We start from the raw sequence: 22,467 nt of genomic DNA, 5'->3' as shown, positions 1-22,467 counted from the left end.
AATATGCTTAAAAAAATTAAAATATGAAGCACGTTTTTAACTTTATTGTAAGTAGTAAAAAACATTAAATTAAATAGTAGAATAAATGAAATTAAATTATACCCACACAAAATAAAAAATATAAGTTTTTTTTTTAGTAAATGATCAATATTTGAAAAAAAAAGGAATAATTTCAACAAAATGAATTGGGAATAGAAAACTATTAACAAGTTTTGCCTCCGGTGACACATTTGTTTTTTGCGGATGAAAGAAGTGCGGAGCAAATTGGTGTGATTATAGATATCCTCAATTGCTTTTGCTCTGCTTCTGGACAAAAACTTAACATCCAAAAATCCTGGGTGCTGTGTTCTAATAATATGGAACAGGGTTTCTATAAACAGCTAAGTGAGTTGTCAGGCATTTCTCTTACCAAATCTTTGGGCAACTATCACTACAACAAATCATCACTTGCTAGGGTTGTGCATTATGCGGTTTGAAACCGCAAAACCGAACCAACACTGTTCGGCTTTTCGGTTCGGTTTTATTATTATACGGTTCAGATTTGGTGTGTTATTTTGATGAATATCGGTTTTCAGTGTGGTTCGGTTTGGTTTCTAATAAAAACCGAAATAACCGAACCGCATCAATTAGTTGCTACTATGTCGTTTTATACATGTATGGTTGAAAAAAAAATTCTAATCCTTCCTAAATTTATACACACCACTTATCTAATTTTTTGGTAGGAAAGGAAAAGAAAAAAAAAATAAACAAAAAGACCGCTCAACCCGGGATCAGCCTAGGAAAACTGACCCCCACCGCATCCTCCAAGATCAAAGAAGAGATGAAGACCGGAGAAGAAGCAAAAACAGAAAGCTCCAACATTCTTGAATGACCTTCAACCGCAAGACGGTCCGCAACACGATTTTGCTCCCTATAAATATGAGCAAAACTAATAGACTCAAAGGAGTCGTCAAGCCTTCTAATGCCTTTAATTAAGTTCTGGTTATTTAGGCAAATAACATTATTACCAGAGATCATATTAACCGCTTCAAGGTTATCTGACTCAACAAGAAGCTTCTTGATCTCCAGATTTTTAGCAAGCTTCAGACCAGAGAAAATCCCCCAAATCTCTACGGAAAAGGATGAACCAATACCCAAATTCTGAGAGAAACCAGAAACCCACCTGCCGCCATCATCTCTCAGCACCCCTCCAGCAGAAATTCTCCCGTCCCTCAGGCAAGAGCCATCGGTGTTAAGCTTAACCACACCTTCTCTCGGCCTACACCAGCCTAAAAGATGGGTCTCCTTTCTCTGAACAGCCCTAGCCAAGGGGTCCTCAACAAAGCTATCAACCAGGGAGCTAATTTTTTTGGAAAAGAACTCTAAGACATTTGGCAAAATCACCTTCTCTCCTCCAAACACCTCCTCATTTCTCCACCTCCAAATCTGATGGCAAACCACCGCGAATAAAAGAACACCCTGATTTACCTCAGCCAGAAGCTTACCATTAACCCCATCCACAAACCAATCATTCTCAGAGTGGGCTAAAAAAGAAGGAAGAACATTCATAGGGAGAACTCTCTTCCAAACCTCTTTACTTCTCTCACAGTCCCTGAGAGCATGGCACAAAGTCTCTTCATTGCCTCTGCATCTGCCACAAGCTCCAGACTCCACCAGATGCCTCCTTTTCCTGTCCGAATTAGTAAGCAACCTATTTTTAACCCCTAACCATAGAAAGCTTCTAATACGGTACGACACTTTTAAAGCCCAAATCGTCTTCCACACCCCAAGGGGCGAGGAATCCAAATCCTGATAGCGCTTCTGATAAGCAGATTTACAAGAATAAGCCCCATTGTTTGTCAGAGACCAACAATAACTATCCTTATCATCAATTTTACTACTAATCTGAACTCCTCCAATTCTAAGGAGCAAATCCATACTGAGGTAGGACTTAAATTTTGACCAAATCCACTCACCTTCAGAATCCACCACATCTGCAATCCTCCAGTTCTGAATATCCAAAGGAGGCAACGAAGTACAAACTTCCAATAAAGGCTTATTCCCAATCCATATATCCTTCCAGAAACTGATGGATCTACCATTTCCCACATTCCACCCAATCCCTGTACAAAACTCAGCAAAAACCGCATTGATTCCTTTCCAAAGAAAAGAACAATTAACCACTCTATCCATAGGACCCCCAAACACCTTATCCTTCTGATACTTTCCGCATAAAAGTTGAACCCAAAGAGCTGAAGAAAGCTGCCACATTCGCCACAAAGCTTCATTAATAAGACTTTATTATTATCACTAGCTTTCCTAATGCACAGACCTCCCATGTCCTTAGGTTGACAAACCTCATTCCAAGGAACGAGGTGGACCTTCCTCCCCTCCTTAGCTTCTCCCCACAAGAATCTATGATTAATTTTATCAAGATCCTTTAGAACTGGCTCAGGAAGATGACAAGCCTGCATAATGTGATTGGGAGTCGCACAATTTACAGACTGGATTAACGTAAGCCGGCCAGCTAGGGAGAGAGTCCTAGCTTTCCAAGTGGCACACTTCATATTAGCTTTATCCAAAGTATCTTTAAAGGACACTTTTGACACTCTCTCACTATGGAGGGGAATACCTAGATACTTACCAAGAGAACAAGTAAGAGGAATTCCGGACAGATCACTCAACCTTTTACAAGCTCTCTGATTCATATTCTTCGAGCACATCATCCTGGACTTCTGGACATTGAGCTTCTGACCAGAGGCCGAGCAGAAACACTCAAGAATATCCATAATGATACTTAACTGCTCCTCATTACCCTCTAGAAAGATTAGCACATCGTCTGCAAAGAACAAATGAGTAACCTGGGGACAGAACTTATTGATGGCCACCGGGTGGAATTTCCCATTGTCAACAGCATCTTGGATGAGGTGAGACAACCTCTCCATAACAAGAACAAAAAGGAAAGGGCTCATAGGATCCCCTTGACGGATACCCCGGCCTTATCTAATGATAACACAACCTGCTAATTTTTGAATTTATGATTCTACAAAAAAAAAAACATTTAATATAACCATTAAATTCTAATTTAACATCTATTTACCTTAACTTTGAATTTAATATAACCATTAAATTCTAATCTAACACCTATTTACCTTAAAAAAACATTTAATATAACCATTAATTTATGCTATTACTTAGTATATGAATTAAAACTTTGTGCTTTTTAGATTATTTGTAAAGTTTTATATTAATTCGGTAAATTCGGGAAAAACCGAACCGAACCGAAAAAATCGGATCGGTTCGGTTCGGTTTATGTTCTTACGTCGGTTCAGTTCGGTATAAGATTTTTAGATATTTCGGTATCGGTAAATTCGGTTCGGTTCAGTTCGGTTCGGTTTTAAACCGATGCACAACCCTATCACTTGCACCACGAATCATGCCACGTAAATTCAAAATTCGTGGCATATTTTCATTTAGCCACGGGAAAAACAAATTCCACTACAAACATATGGTCTCATGTTATAATTATGCCACGTGTAAGTTTTTTTCGTGGCAAACTTACACTTATGCCATAATTTTTGCCAGGATAAATTATATTCCGTGGCTAAATCTATTTATGCCATGGAAAAAATTTACTCGTGGCATAAAATTACTTATGCCACGATTAATTTATTTCGTGACAAGAAATCACTTATTCTAAAATAAAGTTCAATAAATTATTACTTATTCGAATAAATTATTACTTATTTGAAAATTAATTTCAACGTATTATTCTTTTTTGCTCTTTTTTCATGTGGCGGGGATCACAAAAATTTATTCATGCCATTTCTCAGTCACTCCAGTCTCTTTAAACTTTGCTTTATTTGACTTAACAATTAGTTAAAGTAACTTTTATCAAGTACTACATTTAATAAAAATAGAAAATGTTTTCACAAAAAAAAATGTACAACTAATTACTTTAATTAATAGCTAAATATTATTATATGTTGAATCAATATCACCCTATAAAACATTGAAGCAATACACTGTGCGCCAATTTCTTCCTATCCCAATTTCTCTCTTTTTCGGACCCTCTCATTTGGAAAGACAAAATTACCCACAATTCGATTATACCATACATAACTTGTAATTTTAGTGTTTTAGTTTGACTTAATAGGTAATAAGTTACTTTCAAATCAACCCGAAAATGACACGATACACACTTTGTGTTTGGATTAACTCACAAAATACAAAATTTACATAAAAATAATAATTATATTTTTTTTTATTAAGATCTTTTTTTTTGGTAGAAAATGAAAACTGGGATCAGCCTACGAAAACTGACCCCCACCACATCCTCCAAGATCAAAGAAGAAATGAAGCCCGGTGGAGAAGAAAATGTAGAAAGACCCAACAAACCAGAGTGCCCTTCCATTGCAAGACGGTCCGCGACGCGGTTCTGCTCCCTATAAATATAAACAAACTTAATAGACTCAAAGGAGGACCCAATCCTTTTAATGCCTTTAATAATATTCAAGCTATTCCGGCAAACAGACTTGCCCTTTTTTTTTATTAAGATCTAATTAGCTAAAAACTACAGTAAATTTTATACAAATAGAACAATATAGTTAATTTTATATCAAAAATAATACATTCCTTTTTTTTTGAACCTGGAATAATAATACATTCCTTTTAAAATTAGTTAAATTAATATTTATAAAATATTATTTTATTAATTAAGTGTATAAATAATGCTCCCCTCCACCTAGTAATATCCGTAATTGGAGGATCGCCGATGTGGTTGACTCTGAGGGGGACTAGATTTGGTCTAAGTTTGATACTTTTTTAACCTGGATACCCTCCTTAGAATTAGAGGAGTGAAGATAAGTAATAAGGAGGAAGATAAGAATAATCATTGCTGGGCTTGACTAATAATGGAGCATATTCCTGTAAATCTGTCTTTGAAGCTTTTAACCACAATAGGTCTGCTCCTCTCTTTGAAACTTGGAAAATCATTTGGGCCTTGACTAATAATGGAGCATATTCCTGTCAATCTATTAGTTAATGGTAATATGATTTTATATTTCCAAGAACATGAGCATACAATTCCCAACAAAATTTGAGAACTATAATATACTAACATTATTTTTAATCATATCATATATAAAATAAACTTTTTTTCCTCCTAACTGATGATTATTTGGAGCTGCAAAAATCAACGAGGAGCTTGTGGATTAAGGATATATTGCAACTTTGAAAAGTTGATTATATTCAACTCTACAATTTTTTCCACTTACTCGTATGCATTATACTAATAGGGAATAATTTTTTTTTGTGTTGGATAATTAGGAGATTTTTTTGATGTTGGATAATCAGGATTAATATTCATTTAATAATTTATTTATTTTTCATTAAAAATGATTCAAATTTTGGAATTTGTTTATTTTCTATTAATTAGTTCCAACTAATTTAATATATCTCTCTTCAATCCAAATGTTAATATTCATAATAATAATAATAATATTAATAAATGAAATTAAAAATTAGAAATTTATAAAAATAAATTACTCAAATTCGATCAATTTTGCTACGATTCGAGGGTAAGTAAAGTTTCTAGCCACAAGTGTTTTCTTTTTGCCACTGGTATATTCGTGGCTAAGTAAGATTTCTAGTGAGATGTATCTTATTTTTGTCACGGTTATCCTCGTGGCTAAGTGGTATTGATTGCCACGGACCATTATGTTTTGCCACATGTATTTTACTCTTGCCACGATTTTACCCGTGGCAAAGGTATATGATTAGCCACGGATTTTCACGTGGCATAAAAATCAATTTATGCCACGACCACTAGCCACGCTCACTTGCGCCACAGGAGTAGCCATCTTGAATTTCCGTGGCTAAATAACATAGCCACGGAAATATTAAACTTGAGCCACAATTTTAACCGTGGCACAAGTGATGATTTGTTGTAGTTTATCTAGGGATTCCTCTCCATAGTGATAGAGTGTCTAAAGCGTATTTCAATGATGTTTTTGACAAAATTCATAGCAAGTGTGCTAGTTGGAAAGCAAAATCACTTTCTCTTGCAGCTCGTCTTACTTTGATTCAGTCATTGAACTGCATGGCACCTAATCATATTATGCAAGTTTGTCGTCTTCCTGAACCAGTTCTTAACGGTTTAGATAAAATCAATTGTCGTTTCCTATGGGGGGACTCGGTGGAAGGTAGGAAAATTCATCTTGTTCCTTGGAAGGAGGTTTGCCAACCTAAAGGTTTGGGTGGCCTTGGGATTAGACAGGCTAAGGATAATAACAAAGTGTTGTTAATGAAACTCCTTTGGAGGATGTGGCAATCTCCATCTGCTCTGTGGGTCCGGCTCATTTGCAGGAAGTATAGGAATGATAGGATTTTTGGGGGGCATAAAGAAAAAGTTCAGGTTTGTTCCTTTTTATGGAAAAGGGTTAATGCGGTTTTTTCTGAGTTTTGCACTGGTATTGGATGGTCGGTTGGCAATGGGAGATCGATTAGTTTTTAGAATGATGCTTGGCTAGGGAAGTAGCATTTGTTGGAGATTTGTTCTATTCCTCCGCCTCCGGAGTTTCGAAATTGGAGAATTGCGGATGTTGTGGCTGATGATGGAGAGTGGGATTGGTCTAAATTTGATCTTTTTTCATCCTTGAAACTCTCCTGAGAATCCGAGGAGTTAAAGTTAGCTGCATGGAGAAGGATGGCGATACTCGCTGTTGGTCGTTTACTAATAACGGTGCTTACTCTTGTAAATCTGCTTTTGAGGCCTTTAATCAGGATATGGATATTCCTCCTTCAAACCTTTTGAAGGTTATTTGGTCCTTGAAGGTTCCTTATCGTATTAGGAGTTTTCTTTGGCTCTGTGCTAAGAATAGGATCCTAACGAATGTTGAAAGGAAAAGACGACATTTGGTAGATTCTGATGCTTGTAGTAGATGTAAAGCTCATGCGAAAACCAGCTGTCATGTTCTTAGAGATTGTGCTGGAAGTAAGGCCGTGTGGATAAAAGTGTTGCCTGAATAGTGTCTTTCTGCCTTCTTTTCCTATTCGGAACAAGACTGGTTAGGGTGTTGGAGGGAAGATTTTGGCCGAGCTCGAGCATGAAGCAATTCTGTTTGCTGTGGTCTGCCACCAAATTTGGCATTGGAGGAATGTAGAGGTGGTGGGAGGAGCGGTTGTCATTCCTAATTTGTTGGAGTTCTTCTTCAGGAAAGTTAAATCAATTGTTGAGAGTTTTACAGTTGATAGTTTAGCAGGTTCTATCCTAAGGACAGCTGTTCATCTGCTAGGCTGGGATAGACCTGGTGAGGGGGTGGTGAAGTTGAATACCGATGGGTCCTGTAAAGAGAATGGAAGAATTGCTGCCGGTGGTGTTTTAAGAGATGCTGGAGGTGCTTGGTTGTCTGGTTTTGCTCAGAATCTGGGCTTGGGCTCCTTATTTATTGCTGAGCTCTGGGGTATCTTTTCTGAGCTTAGGATGGCAGAGGGTCTGGGGATTAGGAAGCTACTCGTGGAGTCAGACAATCTCAAAGCAGTCAATTTAATTTCTGATAAAAGGGCTCTGTGCTTAGGGAGCCAGAATTTAGTCAAGGCAATTAGAAGGATTTGCTCCTCTTTCGATAGTATCAACTTCTGCCATGTTTGTAGAGAACAGAATCGGGTGACAGATCGGCTTGCTACAGAAGGCCATGAGAGGGCTTTGGACGTTGATGCGTGTCCGGTAGAGCTCTAAATATATATTATGATAAGGACGTTACGACTATGGATGTGATCTTCCTAAATGCTCTATCTCTACTAGACGCTACTACTTAGGGGCAAGTGTACCCCGTCGTATCAAGTAATAATCCGGTTAAGATCGGGTATCGAATCTATGGGATTTATAACCACAAGTATTAAACGACTCGGTTTTATACGTTATCTAAGCGGTGAATACTTTGGGTTGATTTGGGAAACAACTACAAACTACTCCTAACTACGGGTGAGACAAATTTATATAACGAAAACTCTACGAAGTGATATGGATGGCGATAAGTTATAAGTATGATAAACAATGACTCCGAATATATACGGTTAATGATTTACTCTTGCAATGACGACTACGTGTAGTTTGACCGACCCGTGAAGTACTTAGACTACGTGGTTCCTAGTCAAGGCGTGTCTAATGCTGGGGATTAGAAACTAGGGCCCGTAAGTTCCGTGGCTTGTCAATTCCTACGGTTTCCGGTGCGTCACTTCCGGTAAGGCAACACCTATATGAATCCCTAAAGATAGCCCGAATGGCGTCGGAAATCGCGTTCTCCTACACAATAATCAATTATGAATATCAAAACAAGTAGCAAACATCAACACGTATAGAGAAACAGAAATTGTAGATCATATGTTATAAATATGGAAAGCGTAAATACGGAATACAACCAAGCCTAGTACATAGGAAGAGTACAAGCTAATTAGCAAGTGAAAAGGGAAGAATCAGCTCTCGGAACTAGCTAACCAGACTCAAGGCCGTCTCTTAGGACTTGGAGGTGGAACTCTCGAGCTTGGTGAACGAGGATGGAACAGAACTTTCATGGAGTAACGGAATACACGAACAAGCTTTCAAGGTGATAGAGTTTTGCTATGTAAAATCTGAATATCTAAATGAGTGCTAATCACTCTTATTTATACACATCAAGCTAGGGATCAAATTGTAAATCTATAAGATACAAGCATGGAGATACATTATTTCTGCAGTTGCACCATGATACGCCACGCGTAGGGTTGAGGACGCCCCGCGTATTGACCCATTTCGTCAATAATCTCCTGCATGTGGACCAAATTCAGATCTTGTTGTCTCAACCATGCCTCGCGTAGACTAGGGTACGCCCCGCGTGGTTGAGCTCTTGAGATTTAGTAGCTTGAATTAAGTCTTTTGCGCCACGCGTAGCCTGGAGAACGCCCCGCGTATATGAGTCTCTGGATCTTTTAGATTGAAGAATTTCCATATACGCCCCGCGTGTAAGGTATGACGCCCCGCGTAGAACCTGTTGACTTGGAAGACCATGCAGTCTGACCTTCATGATTGAGACTATTATTGCTTCTACGCCCCGCGTGGTGGTTCATACGCCTCGCGTATCAGTGGGTGAGTCCCACGTGGTGCCTGTGGACTGGGCAATCAGTTCTGACTAGATATCACGCCCCGCGTGGAGGTTTATACGCCCCGCGTATGTCGGTGGGATTTTGCTCCTTACTCGTACCTGAAATACAATTCTCGAGAGCCGAGTTAGCTTGACATTTTAGTATCTAAATTTAATAAAAAATAAAGACAATTAACCGAAAGTGCGGATTTTATTTTTATTTCGTTATTTTATTAAAAACCCTTATTTTTGTAATTAAACTTGTTTATTTAGTCTTAAATTAAACCGTAAACCACGCTAAAAGATAGGGATGAAACACCCCTATCAACCTCCTCGGACTTTAAAGTTTTACTTGTCCTCAAGTAAAAGAAGTTGAAAGACAAAGGATTGAGACAAGTAAGAAACAAACGTCGGTTGGTTTTACCAAGTGCGTGATTCCAAAACTAAAGTTTTACGCAAAGTTTTCGGCAAGTACCTACGCAAACAAATGAGCGACCAAAACTTGTTTGAAACCTCCATGATCAAACTTAATAGGCAATATCAACGGGGGCCGATTATCTTTTTGAGAACCCGATTATACCTCACCAAGGGATTTCACTCTTACGCTCAACTTTTGGTGGGTCGGTGTTTTTGCACTCTCCTTTGTACTTACTCGAAGTCACCTTGAGTTTGCATTTTCATCCGAGTTTTTCCTCCTATGTTATGGTTTAGGCAATATTAAAAATGAACCCGGAGGGGGGTTGTAATGTGGGTGGTTAATTTTTTATAGAAACTCGAGTTCAAACACCGTCTTGATGACTGCACCGTATTTTCATTTTGGCCTTAGCGAGTTCGTAAAATATAACTCGAAATTGCTCGGGTGGAGCTTGAGAATGCCTTTTTTGCTCTTTATTGTGTTTTTCTTTTTGTTTCGAGAGCGGCACAAAAATGATTTCGAAAGCTTATGGTGCTTACTTGTCAAGGCCTTGGCTTGTTTTAGGTAATTCTGGTGCGATTTGATTCTATCGGTATTTGAACAAGAGGAAAAAGGGTTAAATGTTAAAAGGGTATTTAGCAAAGAAGTCGGTCAATAAGCTCGAGGGGGTTTCCTAAAGGTTAATGAAAATGAGAAAAATAATTTAAAAAAAAAAGAATTAGCCTAAGTGGGTTCGTTTTATCATCTATTGCTCTTTTTACCAAAATAAGTGTACTTACCCCGGTATTAGATGCAAACTCTATGAGTCGAGTGAAGTCAAAGCCCTCGAAAAGTTGTGAAAGAAATAGAGTTCTCGTACGAACTCTTTTAGGCTAAAAAATACCTCATAAGAATTTCGGGTTAGATTTTGTACTTTCATGTTCTCACCAAACTTTCAACCATCCCGTTTTTATTGCCTTTTTTTTAAATTTCATTATAGAGGTAACCTGTATGTTAGGACTCAATGCTTTTGTTTAGTACGAACCTAGGCTTTGCATAAATTCTATAACTTCAGAATCAAGACTAAAATTTCTTAATTAAACCGATCCTTTGTTTTAACGTCTTTATATTTAAGAACAAATAACGGAACTTTTAATTAATTTCCGAGGGAGGTAGTGTGTCAGAAAAATTCTAAGAATCAATAAACTAGTTTAATTATTTTGTTGTTTATTTGATTTTTATTTTTTTGTTTTTGTTAGTGCAAAACAAACGGTGAGTGCGGGGTTGCACGGCCCTCCACGTGATTAAAAAGACGTTTATTCCAAAGACGTCACAAAAGAAAGGAAAACAAAAACAAAAAGATAGAATTTAAATAGAAAAATGACCCTGGAGGTCAGGTCGTACGCGCGGCGTACCCAGGGGGCGCCCCGCGTAAGAGATGCTTTTTAAGTATATTATGGCCAGAGACACGGAGACGCGGGGCGCAGTTAGAGGGGCGCTCCGCGTGTTCCGAGCTCCAGGCCAGTTTGGAAGGCAGAAGGTTGGGCACGCGGGGCGTATAAGGGGCACGCCCCGCGTGAACATTATTAACTCACGCAAAAAAAAGAAATAACGAACAAGAAAATGGAAAATAAATGAAACAAAATAAAGAGAGCATAAGAAAGGGAAAGATATATTAAAATAAAAGCAAGTACACTATAAACACAAAAGAGGACAAAAACATAACAAAAACACAACAAAAACGGAAACGGAAAAACAAGAAAGGATAAAAACATAAAAAAACATGAAAAGGAAAGATAAAGAGAAACTAAGGCGGAGGCGGAGGAGGATGCCCATGGATGTTGAAATGCGTGAAGAACGCGTTGGTGAAGGCGTCAAAATTGGCCCAATCCTCACGCCGTTGGGCCTCGATGGAATCGAAGCGGGTGGTGAAGGTGGAATGGTCCATGAGGCGATTAGCCTCAAGGGTATCGAAGCGGGTGGTGAGAGTGGCGTTGAGGGTGGCAAATTGAGAATCAAAGTGGGCGCGATCTTGACGTTGGTGGCCTTCCAAGGCATCCAACCGGGCATATATGGAGTTGAAATCATGGTTGGGCGGTGGGCTAAAGTTTAGGCCCATGTCCGAGTCCGATCCTTCCTCCGCTTGTTGCTCGTCCGCCCTCGAACTCTCACCCGGGCTGGAGGCACGACATTTGAGGGATTTGAAAGCGTTTTTCTCCAAGGGGCGGGGTTCTATATGGCGAAGGCGGTCAAGGGCGGCGGGACCTAGGGCGGAGGTGGCAAAAACAGTGACTAGATTCTCGAGCCTAAGTTTGGCACGCCTCCGTGTTGGCATTTGGTGGAGCATAGTAGCAACAAGGAAGGAGAGGTCGAATGTGAGACCGTTCGCGAAACAATACAAAGCCAGAAGCTCGAGCTTGTTGACCTTGTTAGACTCGGACTTCCCCGTAAAATAATAGCTGATGAAGCGGTGGAGAAGGTAAAGGATGGGGTCGCGGATGCTACCCGGGTGGAGGTTGGAGACATCATAGGTATCCAAGCCGATGATGGTGGCCCAGAATTCGCGGGCAGTGTCATCGGAGGGCCAATGGGTGGTGTCGGGTTCCGTTTGCTTAGTGAAATGCGTGCGGATCCAGGCCGTGTCAATGGAGTAGGGATGGTTGTGAAGGCGGAAGTTGAAAAGGGATGCACCAGGGACACCATTAGACACAATGGTAGTGTAGAATTCTTGAACCAACGACTGGTAGACGATCTTCGAACGCACTACCGAGGTCGTAGTGGTCGAGAATACTGCGATCGATAAATGGGAGGGCCATGACGGTGGAAGTGGAGATGGTGAGGTACTGGACCACCTCCGCTTCAGTGTGGAGGTGAAATTGGGCGTTGTATTGGTGGGTGAGTGGTGGTGTTTCTTCTCGTTCGGGTGGTGGTGGTGATTGGTGTTGTTGGGAGCGAGAAGAGCGGGCACGAGTGGACCGTGGGGGGCGGATATCGGCCGCACGCTTGCTTCGAGTCATGATTTGGGAGGAGTGAGGAAGATTGTAGGAGGAATATGAGGAGTTAGAGTGAGTGTAAGGGAGGGAGGTAGGAAAAGGGGAGGAGTATAAATAGGGGAGGAGTGGGGATCCAAGTGAAATGCGGATTCCCAAAGGGATACGCGGGGCATGAAGGGGCCACGCCACGCGTATCCCACCTCCTGATCTTATTCGACGCAAAAAATGGCATGGCACGCGAGGCGTGCAGGGAAGCACGCCACGCGTATCGCATCTCCTGGCCAAAAATGCGTGGGAGAATGGCGAGGATGCGGGGCGTGCCTGGGGATACGCCCCGCGTGGAAGAGGGAAGTGGAAGCATTTTTTGGTTTTTCAAAGAGTTTTTAAATTTTTATGGATTTTAATTGGTGGTTAATGTTTTTATGATTTTTAAAGGGTAATTAGGAGGGTGGTTAAGGCAAAATTAATGTAGAGGGAAGTTAAAGAATTTTGAATTTTGAAAAGAAGTGATGTGATTGGGGGTGAGAGGAGGTGGAGTGTGGAAGTGGAAAAAATGTTTGGGGAAGAGAAAAAGGTGTTATGGGGAGTTACAATCCGCAACTCCTCGAGGACACGCGGGGCGTGGAAGGGGGTACGCCCCACGTGGCCTTTTATTTTAAGTTGCGAATTGGCTGGACCAAGGACGCGGGGCGCACTGGTGCGTACGCTCCGCGTAAGACTTTGGATGTTAATGGGATTTGTTTTTTTTTCGTGGATTTTTATTTAAAAGAAACGAAATGAGATAGAGGGGAAGACAAATAAAAATAGAAATGGAAGGAAAAAGACAATGCGTACGAAGAAAAAGAGAGAAAATAAAAATAAGGTGAAAAACGGATATGATACATATAAACAAAGGGTTTGAAAAATGCAAACCGGGGCTACGTTTAGAGTCAGAGTAGCTCGACTTTCTCTTACGGCGGCTTGTTGCAGGCTGTCCGAGTTAGAACTCGATGGGTCCGAACTTCTACTGTTAAGGAGAGTTATTGCTTGTCCGGACTCTCTATTTTTGGCCCGCGGGTTTTGCTCGGTGTTTGTCGGGAGAGTTCCTAACTGCCTTTCCTGTTCCTGACGATTCAAATCGGCTACCTGGTGGCTTAGGTCCCTGCAAAACACCTCACTGTCGGCAAGACGGGTTAGGATGTCCTTTAACAAGGAAGTTACCGATTGGCCATGTACGTTGTTGGGAGGTTGAGTGTTCCGACCTCCGGGCATGGTTTGTGATTGCCCTAGCCCATTTTCCCTATATTCTTGATGAAAGTCGGGTGGGGGCCTCAATACATTATTGTTATTGCCGTACGACAAGTTAGGGTGTTGGTATCGAGGTCTCCACCCGTTATCAATATTATTGTGGTGGTGTGAATAGGAGTTCGGGTTAGGGTTGTACCTTTGATTACTGATGCTCGTAAAGTATATAGCAATTAACAGGACAAGTGTATCCTATCGCATCAAGTAGTATTGTGCTAAGCACGAGATCGAACCACAAGGACTATTTGCCACGACTAATTAGTCTAGGGAAGAAGGCGTAATTGTTCAGGAGGATGAATAAATATTGGAAAAATGATTAAGCAAATGAATTTTGAAAACAAAAGACAAAAACGTGTGACCGGGAGGATTTGATCTAATTGATGAAACAATCTAAGATGGGGATTCCCTTAACTGGTCTCCATGTATGATTTACTGGGATTCAGGTTTATATCCTAATGATAATTGACGGTAATCACCTAATTAACCACATTAAGACTGCCAATCTCGTGTAGTCTATTCACATGCCATCGGTTGACGGCTTGATTAGGCATATAACCTAGGTATGCAAAGCATTAGGTTCTGTGGTGATTAAGGCTAGGGACGTAGCCCAACCACTAGTCCGCACTCCTAGTGGTCTCTAGCGAGGTCAGATTATTCTCATTCGGATTAGGTAGTTCCTTGGTCAGGTACTCACCTATCTATAATCCTACATTTGTCAGAATCAAGGCTTTAGGTTCAGCAATTCCGGGCTAGTTGATCATCATCGAATCTCATTCTAACTATAATCCTAGTTCTGACAAATCCAGGTCACTAAGCCTGCATAATCTGATCAATTGGGAATAATCCCATAAACCCAAATCCCTAATCATTCAAGGTTACTCAATCAATCTCATCCCCATCCCAGATTGGATGGGGATTAGTTCATAATTAAACTAATCAAATCACTGAAGCACATATTATCAACATGAATCATCATTAATCAAATAAGTAAGAAAAGTAAGAGACAGATTGAGGGATTTAGAAATCTAAAACCCGGTTTTGTCTGATTCTGATTACAAAATTGATATAACTCTCCTCACCAATCTTCAAGCAACAACAATTACAAGGGGAGAAACTAAAAATCTCCTACTAAAGAAAACAAAAAGGGGGGAAAGAGTAGGTAGAGAAGCCAATCCAGCAAAAAACAAAAAGTAACCGCCACCAAAGAGGCATCATGTTCCCCTTTAAGTGCTAGGTGTGTTAGGGGGGTATTTTGGACATTTTTTGGGCCAAGATTCGCGCCCTGGAGGTGAGAAGACGCTGGGAAATTGCTTCCCAGCATCTCGTCTCGTCGAGACAAGAGGTGTCTCGATGAGACGAAAGGGTGTCTCGATGAGACACTGGGTGTCTCGTCGAGACACCACGTGATGGTTCCCTTTGGGAACCATCAGCCCGCCACGTCTCGCCGAGACAGGCTGTGTCTCGACGAGACGAGGGCCTGTCTCGCCGAGGCAGGCACTGTCTCGGCGGGACAGGTGCTGAAAAAGGGCAGTTCCCTCCGGAAGTTATCTGTTTTGGTCCCTGTGCTTCCGGAATTTGCTCTAGTGGTCCCCGAACTGTCCGGAAATGCTCAAGCAGTCCTAAAAACACCTGAAAATACAGAAAATGCCATAAGTAACGGAAATTACTGATTTTAACTAAAAGATAAAAAAATGATACTGAGATTGAAAGGAAATAAAGCAAAAACGAACTAAAACAATCCTAAAAATCCTATATAAATGGGAGCTATCAACCTCCCCACACTTGAATCTTGCTTGTCCTCAAGCAAGAAAGAGTCAAAAGCATCGAAATTTCAACGAATAGCTCCTGCACATAGACAGGGATCCATTGCACTCTTATAATCCATACGGTTTCAGACTACTCAGGTTGCAATTAAAAACAAAGTGAACCTCAGATAAATCTCCAAAACTAATTATTTAGTTTTATCAACCAACACTTTGCGAAAACGAAAGGGGAGGACTAAGGTTGCTAGCTCACAGGTGGTCGCTCTTGCGCTTAAGTGTTTGGGTGTCATATGAATTTGGCAAACGCTCTACAGTGTGTTGCACAAAATGGTCACGTTGGGATTGCATCATCCATCTGGTTAAAATCACGCATCACAAATAAACAAGATTAGAGGTCTTTAACGGGTTGTAACATAAGCTAAGGTTTGGGGGTAGGAAGAAAGGAATTTAGGCAAAAAGTTAATGACTCAACTAGCTAAATGAAAGCTATGTGCGAGATGAAAGCTCAAGGTTGTTTAATTTCAGTTCGGGAAGCAATTAAAGAGTGTCTTCTATCCTTTCCTCTACAATCCATTCGGTTCAATTTTTGAACAATAAATTTAATTTTCTTTTCTTTTCTTTTGAGACAGAGGGGACAAAGAGTCAATATGAATTGGCTACTTCTTCTATTTAGAATCATAACCTTTCAATGATAGATAATGGAAATTTGAAGGATGTGTGCCTAAGGACCTTCTAGCTGAAATTAAGTCAGTTAACTTGGGTAAGAAAGGGCATTTAGGAAGGCTAAGGGCTTGTAACACGGTTGATCAAAGAAAATGGGTAAATAAGGCTCAAAGGGGCTTATCTAGTGGAATTTGTAAAGGATTTTGGCTAATCAAAGACCGGGCTGCGTTCACAAATGGCTAGACCTAGATTGCCTCATCATTTCAAGTTCAATTATAACACCACATTCAACCAGTATTGGATGCAATTCCTATGAGCATAATGACAATAACTGTAATCCCACACCTAAGAGATCGATTGTTCCTAAAAATGAGTCTAAAATATCGACCTTTAGGCTCTAGCTCACAATTTAGGGGTTATTTGCAACAATCCTAGCCTCACCTAACGAAACGTTCCATGTCAATCTTAGTTAAAAAAACACTCTTTGGGGACTCAAATGTTGTTCACAAGTTTTTGCATGCATCGATTTCCCTGAGCTTTCAGACTTTCAGAGCACAATTTCAACTGTAATGTCAGGATTGCTAGACGCATCAAAAATCAACTGCCTAAGATTCTTGCACTTTTTATTTCTGAGTACTGAAAGCAAAAGCGAAATCTCCTAAATCCTACGAATTGAAAGCAGACAATAAACAAACCAAAACATACCACAAAACACAAATACAAATAGTGTATGAAGCATGCAATTGGTACGTGTACGTACGTGTACAAGACGTCCTATCCTATTGCCTCCTCCCCCACACTAAATTATGCATGTAATTCCAAAAGATGCATATATATGAAAATGAACAGTAAGTGAAAGAAAGGAGATAGGATAGGAAAACTCCCTCAATGTGCGTCTATGTAACGCAGTGTCTCCACTGAGCCCAAATCATCTTCATAAATTTTCAGACGCTGCCCATTGACCTTGAATGAGGGGCTACGGCCGTTCGTGATCTCTACTGCTCCGGAGGAGAATATCTGGGTGACCTCAAATGGCCCATACCACCTCGACTTTAACTTACCAGGGAATAATCGCTCCCTGGAGTTATATAGTAACACCTTATCCCCTACCTCAAAGTGACGTTTGATTATTCTCTTGTCGTGCCATCTTTTCGTCTTCTCCTTGTAGATTCGTGAACTCTCATAGGCACCAAGATTGAACTCTTCCAAGGCATCCAACTGTAGTAACCGTTTTTCTCCTGCAACTCTTGTATCAAAATTTAGAAAACGTGTAGCCCAGTAGGCTCTATGTTCGAGTTCTACGGGAAGATGGCATGCCTTACCGTAAACTAGCCTAAATGGGGACATACCAATTGGCGTTTTAAACGCGGTCCTGTAGGCCCACAATGCGTCATCTAATTTGAGAGACCAATTATTTCTAGAGGAATTCACAGTTTTTTCAAGGATAGCTTTGATTTCTCTATTAGAAACTTCTACTTGGCCACTGGTCTGAGGGTGATACGGGGTTGCCACTTTATGGGTGACCCCATATTTATGCAGGACCTGTCTAAAAGCCTGGTTGCAAAAATGGGACCCCCCCGTCGCTAATAATGGTGCGGGGAGTGCCAAACCGTGTGAAAATGTTCTTTTGCAAGAATCGGATGACAGCCCGCGCATCATTACTAGGCAAGGCTACAGCCTCAACCCATTTGGAAACGTAGTCTACGGCTACAAGGATGTACTCGTTATTGAATGATTTCGGGAAAGGACCCATGAAGTCTATTCCCCAAACATCAAAAATTTCATAAATTAAAATTGGTTTCATGGGCATGGCATGTCTTTGTGAAATGTTGCCAGTTCGTTGACACTTATCGCAGTTTTTAACAAAATCAAAAGCGTCACGAAAGATGGTGGGCCAATAAATCCCACTCTGGAGTACCTTAGCTGCGGTTCTATCTACCCCGTGGTGTCCACCTACCTCTTTGGAGTGGCAGAATGCCAGGACAGAGGCAATCTCCTCTTCAGGTATGCACTGGCGAATAATGTTGTCGCCACAGACTTTGAACAAATATGGATCATCCCAAAAATATTGCTTCGCATCATGCAGGAATTTTCTCCGTTGTTGGTAGGAGAATTCTGGAGGGATCACCTTTCCTACAAGGAAGTTAGCAAAATCAGCAAACCAAGGTACATGTTGTACCGACAACAAGTATTCATTGGGGAATGTCTCTTGGATGCCTGCAGTTGTTTCCGCATTCATTTCCTCTTGTTCTAATCTGGAGAGGTGATCAGCAACCACATTCTCCACTCCTTTCTTATCTCGTATCTCCAGATCAAACTCCTGCAGCAACAAGATCCACCTAAGGAGTCTAGGTTTTGCATCCTGCTTAGAAAACAAATACCTCAGTGCAACATGATCAGTGTAAACTATAACTTTTGAAAGCACTAAATATGAACGAAACTTGTCAAGTGCAAAAATCACAGCTAATAACTCCTTTTCTGTGGTTGTATAATTTACTTGAGCATCATTAAGGGTTTTACTAGCATAAGAAATTGGTTGGCAAATTTTGTCCACTTTCTGTCCTAAGCATGCACCTACAGCTGTGTCACTAGCATCGCACATCAATTCGAAGGGTAAATCCCAATTTGGGCTAACCATTATCGGAGCTTTAGTCAGTTTATCCTTCAAGGTATTGAAAGATTCAAGGCATTCTGGTGTGAAAATGAAATTGGCATCTTTCAATAACAATTGGGTCATAGGCCTGGAAATTTTAGAAAAATCTTTAATGAAACGTCTATAAAAACCAGCATGGCCTAAAAAACTCCTAACTGCTTTAACATTGGAAGGAGGGGGCAGTTTGTCTATGACCTCAATTTTAGCTGGGTCTACCTCAATGCCTTTTCGTGACACCTTATGGCCTAGAACAATACATTCAGTGACCATAAACTGACACTTTTCCCAGTTTAGAACTAAATCAGTTTCCTCACATCTTTGCAGCATCAATCCTAAGTTATGCAAACAGCTATCAAAGCTCGTCCCAAAAATAGAAAAATCGTCTATAAAGACCTCCATGAAATCTTTTATCATATCAGAAAATATAGCTGTCATGCACCTCTGAAACGTAGCAGGTGCATTGCATAATCCAAAGGGCATCCGTCTATATGCAAATGTCCCAAAAGGGCATGTGAAAGTGGTCTTTTCCTGATCGTCAGGATCCACTGAGATTTGCATGTAGCCCGAATACCCATCCACACAACAGAAGAAAAACTTACCTGCCATGCGTTCGAGCATTTGATCGATGAACGGAAGGGGAAAATGGTCCTTCCTAGTGGCGTCGTTTAATTTCCTGAAATCCACACACATTCGCCACCCGGTCGTTTTCCGCACCGGAATTAACTCATTCTTCTCGTTCAACGTCACTGTTGTGCCTCCCTTCTTTGGCACCATATGCACAGGACTCACCCACTGGCTGTCAGAGATCGAAAATATCATCCCTGCATCAAGCAGCTTAATCACCTCAGCCTTCACCACCTCCTTCATTTTCGGATTAAGCCTTCTCTGTGGTTGAGCAGTCGGCTTTACTTTATCTTCCATATAGATCCGGTGTTCGCAGAGCGACGGGCTGATCCCTCTTATGTTCGACATTTGCCATCCAAAAGCCCCCTTATGCTTCCTCAACACCTCCACCAAGCGATCTTCCTCAGGACCTGTAAGTTTAGCAGAGATAATTACAGGTAAATGTATAGGTGGTGCTAAGAACACGTATTTTAAATGTGTAGGTAAGGGTTTTAGATCGAGGGTCGATGGTTCCTCGATTGATGTTTTAGGCCTTGTTTTGGTCTCCCTCTCTAGGAGTTCATCGTGCCGCGCCCAATTACATCCTTCTTTATTTTCGTCCCCAATTTCTTCATCTGACACCTCCTCTTCTAGTTCGATGTTCAGATTCTTGACCTCGTTTTCCTGAAAAGTACTCTCAACCAAAGAGTCAGTAAGGCTTAGGAAATTACAACACTCGTCATCAACGGGGAATTTCATAGACTTCAGAATATTGAATTCTACTTCCTCATTCTGCAGTCTGAGAATTAATTTTCCCCCTTCAACATCAATCAGGGTCCGTCCTGTCGCGAGGAAAGGCCTCCCTAATAAGATAGGCACCTGATCATCCTCCTCGATGTCCATTATCACAAAGTCAGCCGGGAAGATGAACTGATCTACCTTCACCAAAAGGTCTTCTACCACCCCTACCGGTCGCCTTATCGATCTGTCAGCCAGCTGTATGGTGACTGATGTTGGTTTCGGATCTCCCATCCCCAGTTTCCTGTAAACAGACAAAGGCATCAAGTTAATGCTTGCTCCTAGATCACATAAGGCACGTTTAAAATGAACTTTGCCTATTGTACAAGGTATGCTAAAACTACCAGGATCCTTAAATTTTTTTGGGAGTGGGTTTGTGAGCATCGCAGAACATTCCTGGCTCAGCATTACCATCTCATGATCTCCTAATCTTTTCTTTTTAGAGATTAATTCTTTCAAAAACTTTCCATACACAGGCATATTCTCAAGAAGTTTAAGGAACGGAAGATTAATCTCTATTTTCTTAAACACATTAAGCATCTTTGAATAATCCTTATCTAATTTAGCTTTTCTAGAAGTAGGATAAGGTAATGTCACCTGTGTTGGTGGGTCAACAGTGTTAGGTATCGAAACAGGATCAGAAACACTTACTTAAGGAGAAGATGGAACAGACGAGTTATTACCAGTAACTGGGTCTAACCCCTCGTCTTGTTGAGGCACAAAATCCGGTCCTTTGACCTGTGTTCCACTTCTGAGCGTAATTGCTCGTGCTTCCTCTTATGCCAACTTACTCACTTGCGTCTGAAGTCTTTGGTAGAATGCTTCATTGTGTGCCAATCTTCCCTCCATGGCACTCATGCTCTCTATCAGGGTGTTGATACCCTTCTCTAAATTGAATTCAGAGCCTGCCCTTCTGTTCCCGTCCTGCTTTAAATAGTGGATCTGTTCGAACACAATGGGACATTTCACACTCTTATGCCCTCCGCTGCAAACCTCACAGCTCACCACTGACACCGGTGATTTCAAGTGATCTCCCAGCAAAGCTACCTTTTCTGTGAGTGCTGCTATCTGAGGATTTAATTTTGGACATACTCCAATGCACTCCTCTACTGTTGTATCCCTGCTCGGAGGCAGCTTTACAACTTGCCAACACGCACTTCGTTCCGCCAATTCTTTCACCAGATTATAAGCCTGTATTGCGGTTTTGTTGAACAAATTTCCTCCCGCCGCTGTATCAAGAAAAGCACGGCTAACAGGAGATATCCCCGAATAGAACATATCAACAAGCTGGTACCACTAGTAATCATGATGGGGGCACCTTCTCAACAATCTCTGGAACCTCTCCCAAGCTAGATGCAGGTTCTCACTTTCAGTCTGCCTAAACGATGCGATTTCGCTCTTGAACTGAGCAGTCTTAGATGGAGGGAAATATTTCGCTAGGAAAGCTGATAGAGTGGTGTCCCAATCAGTCAGAGAGCCTGGCTCAACTGAATGAAGCCATTCTGCAGCTTCTTCTTTCAAGGAAAATCTGAACAACTTCTGGTAGACTTGTGCAGATGTGACTTCTTCGCACTTGAAGGTGCTACAATATTCTACGAACTTGTCAAGGTGTGAATTGGGATCTTCGTAGTAATCCCCCTTGAACTGTCCCGAGTTCTGAATCATCTGGATCATCGCTGGTCTGATTTCGAATGATTCCACTGTTATTGCCGGATCGAGGATGCCAGAGGTGCTTGTCGGCCTCCTCGCCTTCAGCAACTCCATCACTGATCCTCGTCTCAGGCCCTGCAAGAACAGTTTCAGCTTATGAATTCAGATAAGAGTATGATTGATTATCAGACTCTCGGTTAGAGGAATCCCAAACAATTATTCAAGCTTCGCAATGAATTAATTAGTTATAAACAAAAATTAGTCCCCGGCAACGGCACCAAAAACTTGATGCTCGTAAAGTATATAGCAATTAACAGGACAAGTGTATCCTATCGCATCAAGTAGTATTATGCTAAGCACGAGATCGAACCACAAGGACTATTTGCCACGACTAATTAGTCTAGGGAAGAAGGCGTAATTGTTCAGGAGGATGAATAAATATTGGAAAAATGATTAAGCAAATGAATTTTGAAAACAAAAGACAAAAACGTGTGACGGGGAGGATTTGATCTAATTGATGAAACAATCTAAGATGGGGATTCCCTTAACTGGTCTCCATGTATGATTT

The 22,467-nt window shown here is 40.9% G+C and overlaps 1 non-coding gene across 1 annotated transcript; it reads left to right on the top strand.

Moving 5' to 3' along the window:
• The first annotated feature begins 21,549 nt into the window (after positions 1-21,549).
• On the top strand, positions 21,550-21,656 carry LOC136221319 (small nucleolar RNA R71). The gene has a single exon (XR_010685092.1). It is a non-coding gene; the product is annotated as a small nucleolar RNA R71 (small nucleolar RNA).
• The last annotated feature ends 811 nt before the right edge of the window (positions 21,657-22,467 follow it).

The sequence above is a fragment of the Euphorbia lathyris genome, chromosome 2, assembly GCF_963576675.1.
Source record: "Euphorbia lathyris chromosome 2, ddEupLath1.1, whole genome shotgun sequence".
NCBI lineage: Eukaryota > Viridiplantae > Streptophyta > Magnoliopsida > Malpighiales > Euphorbiaceae > Euphorbia > Euphorbia lathyris.
Note: the sequence above shows the minus strand (reverse complement) of the source record. Positions and strands in the feature narration are given on the sequence as shown.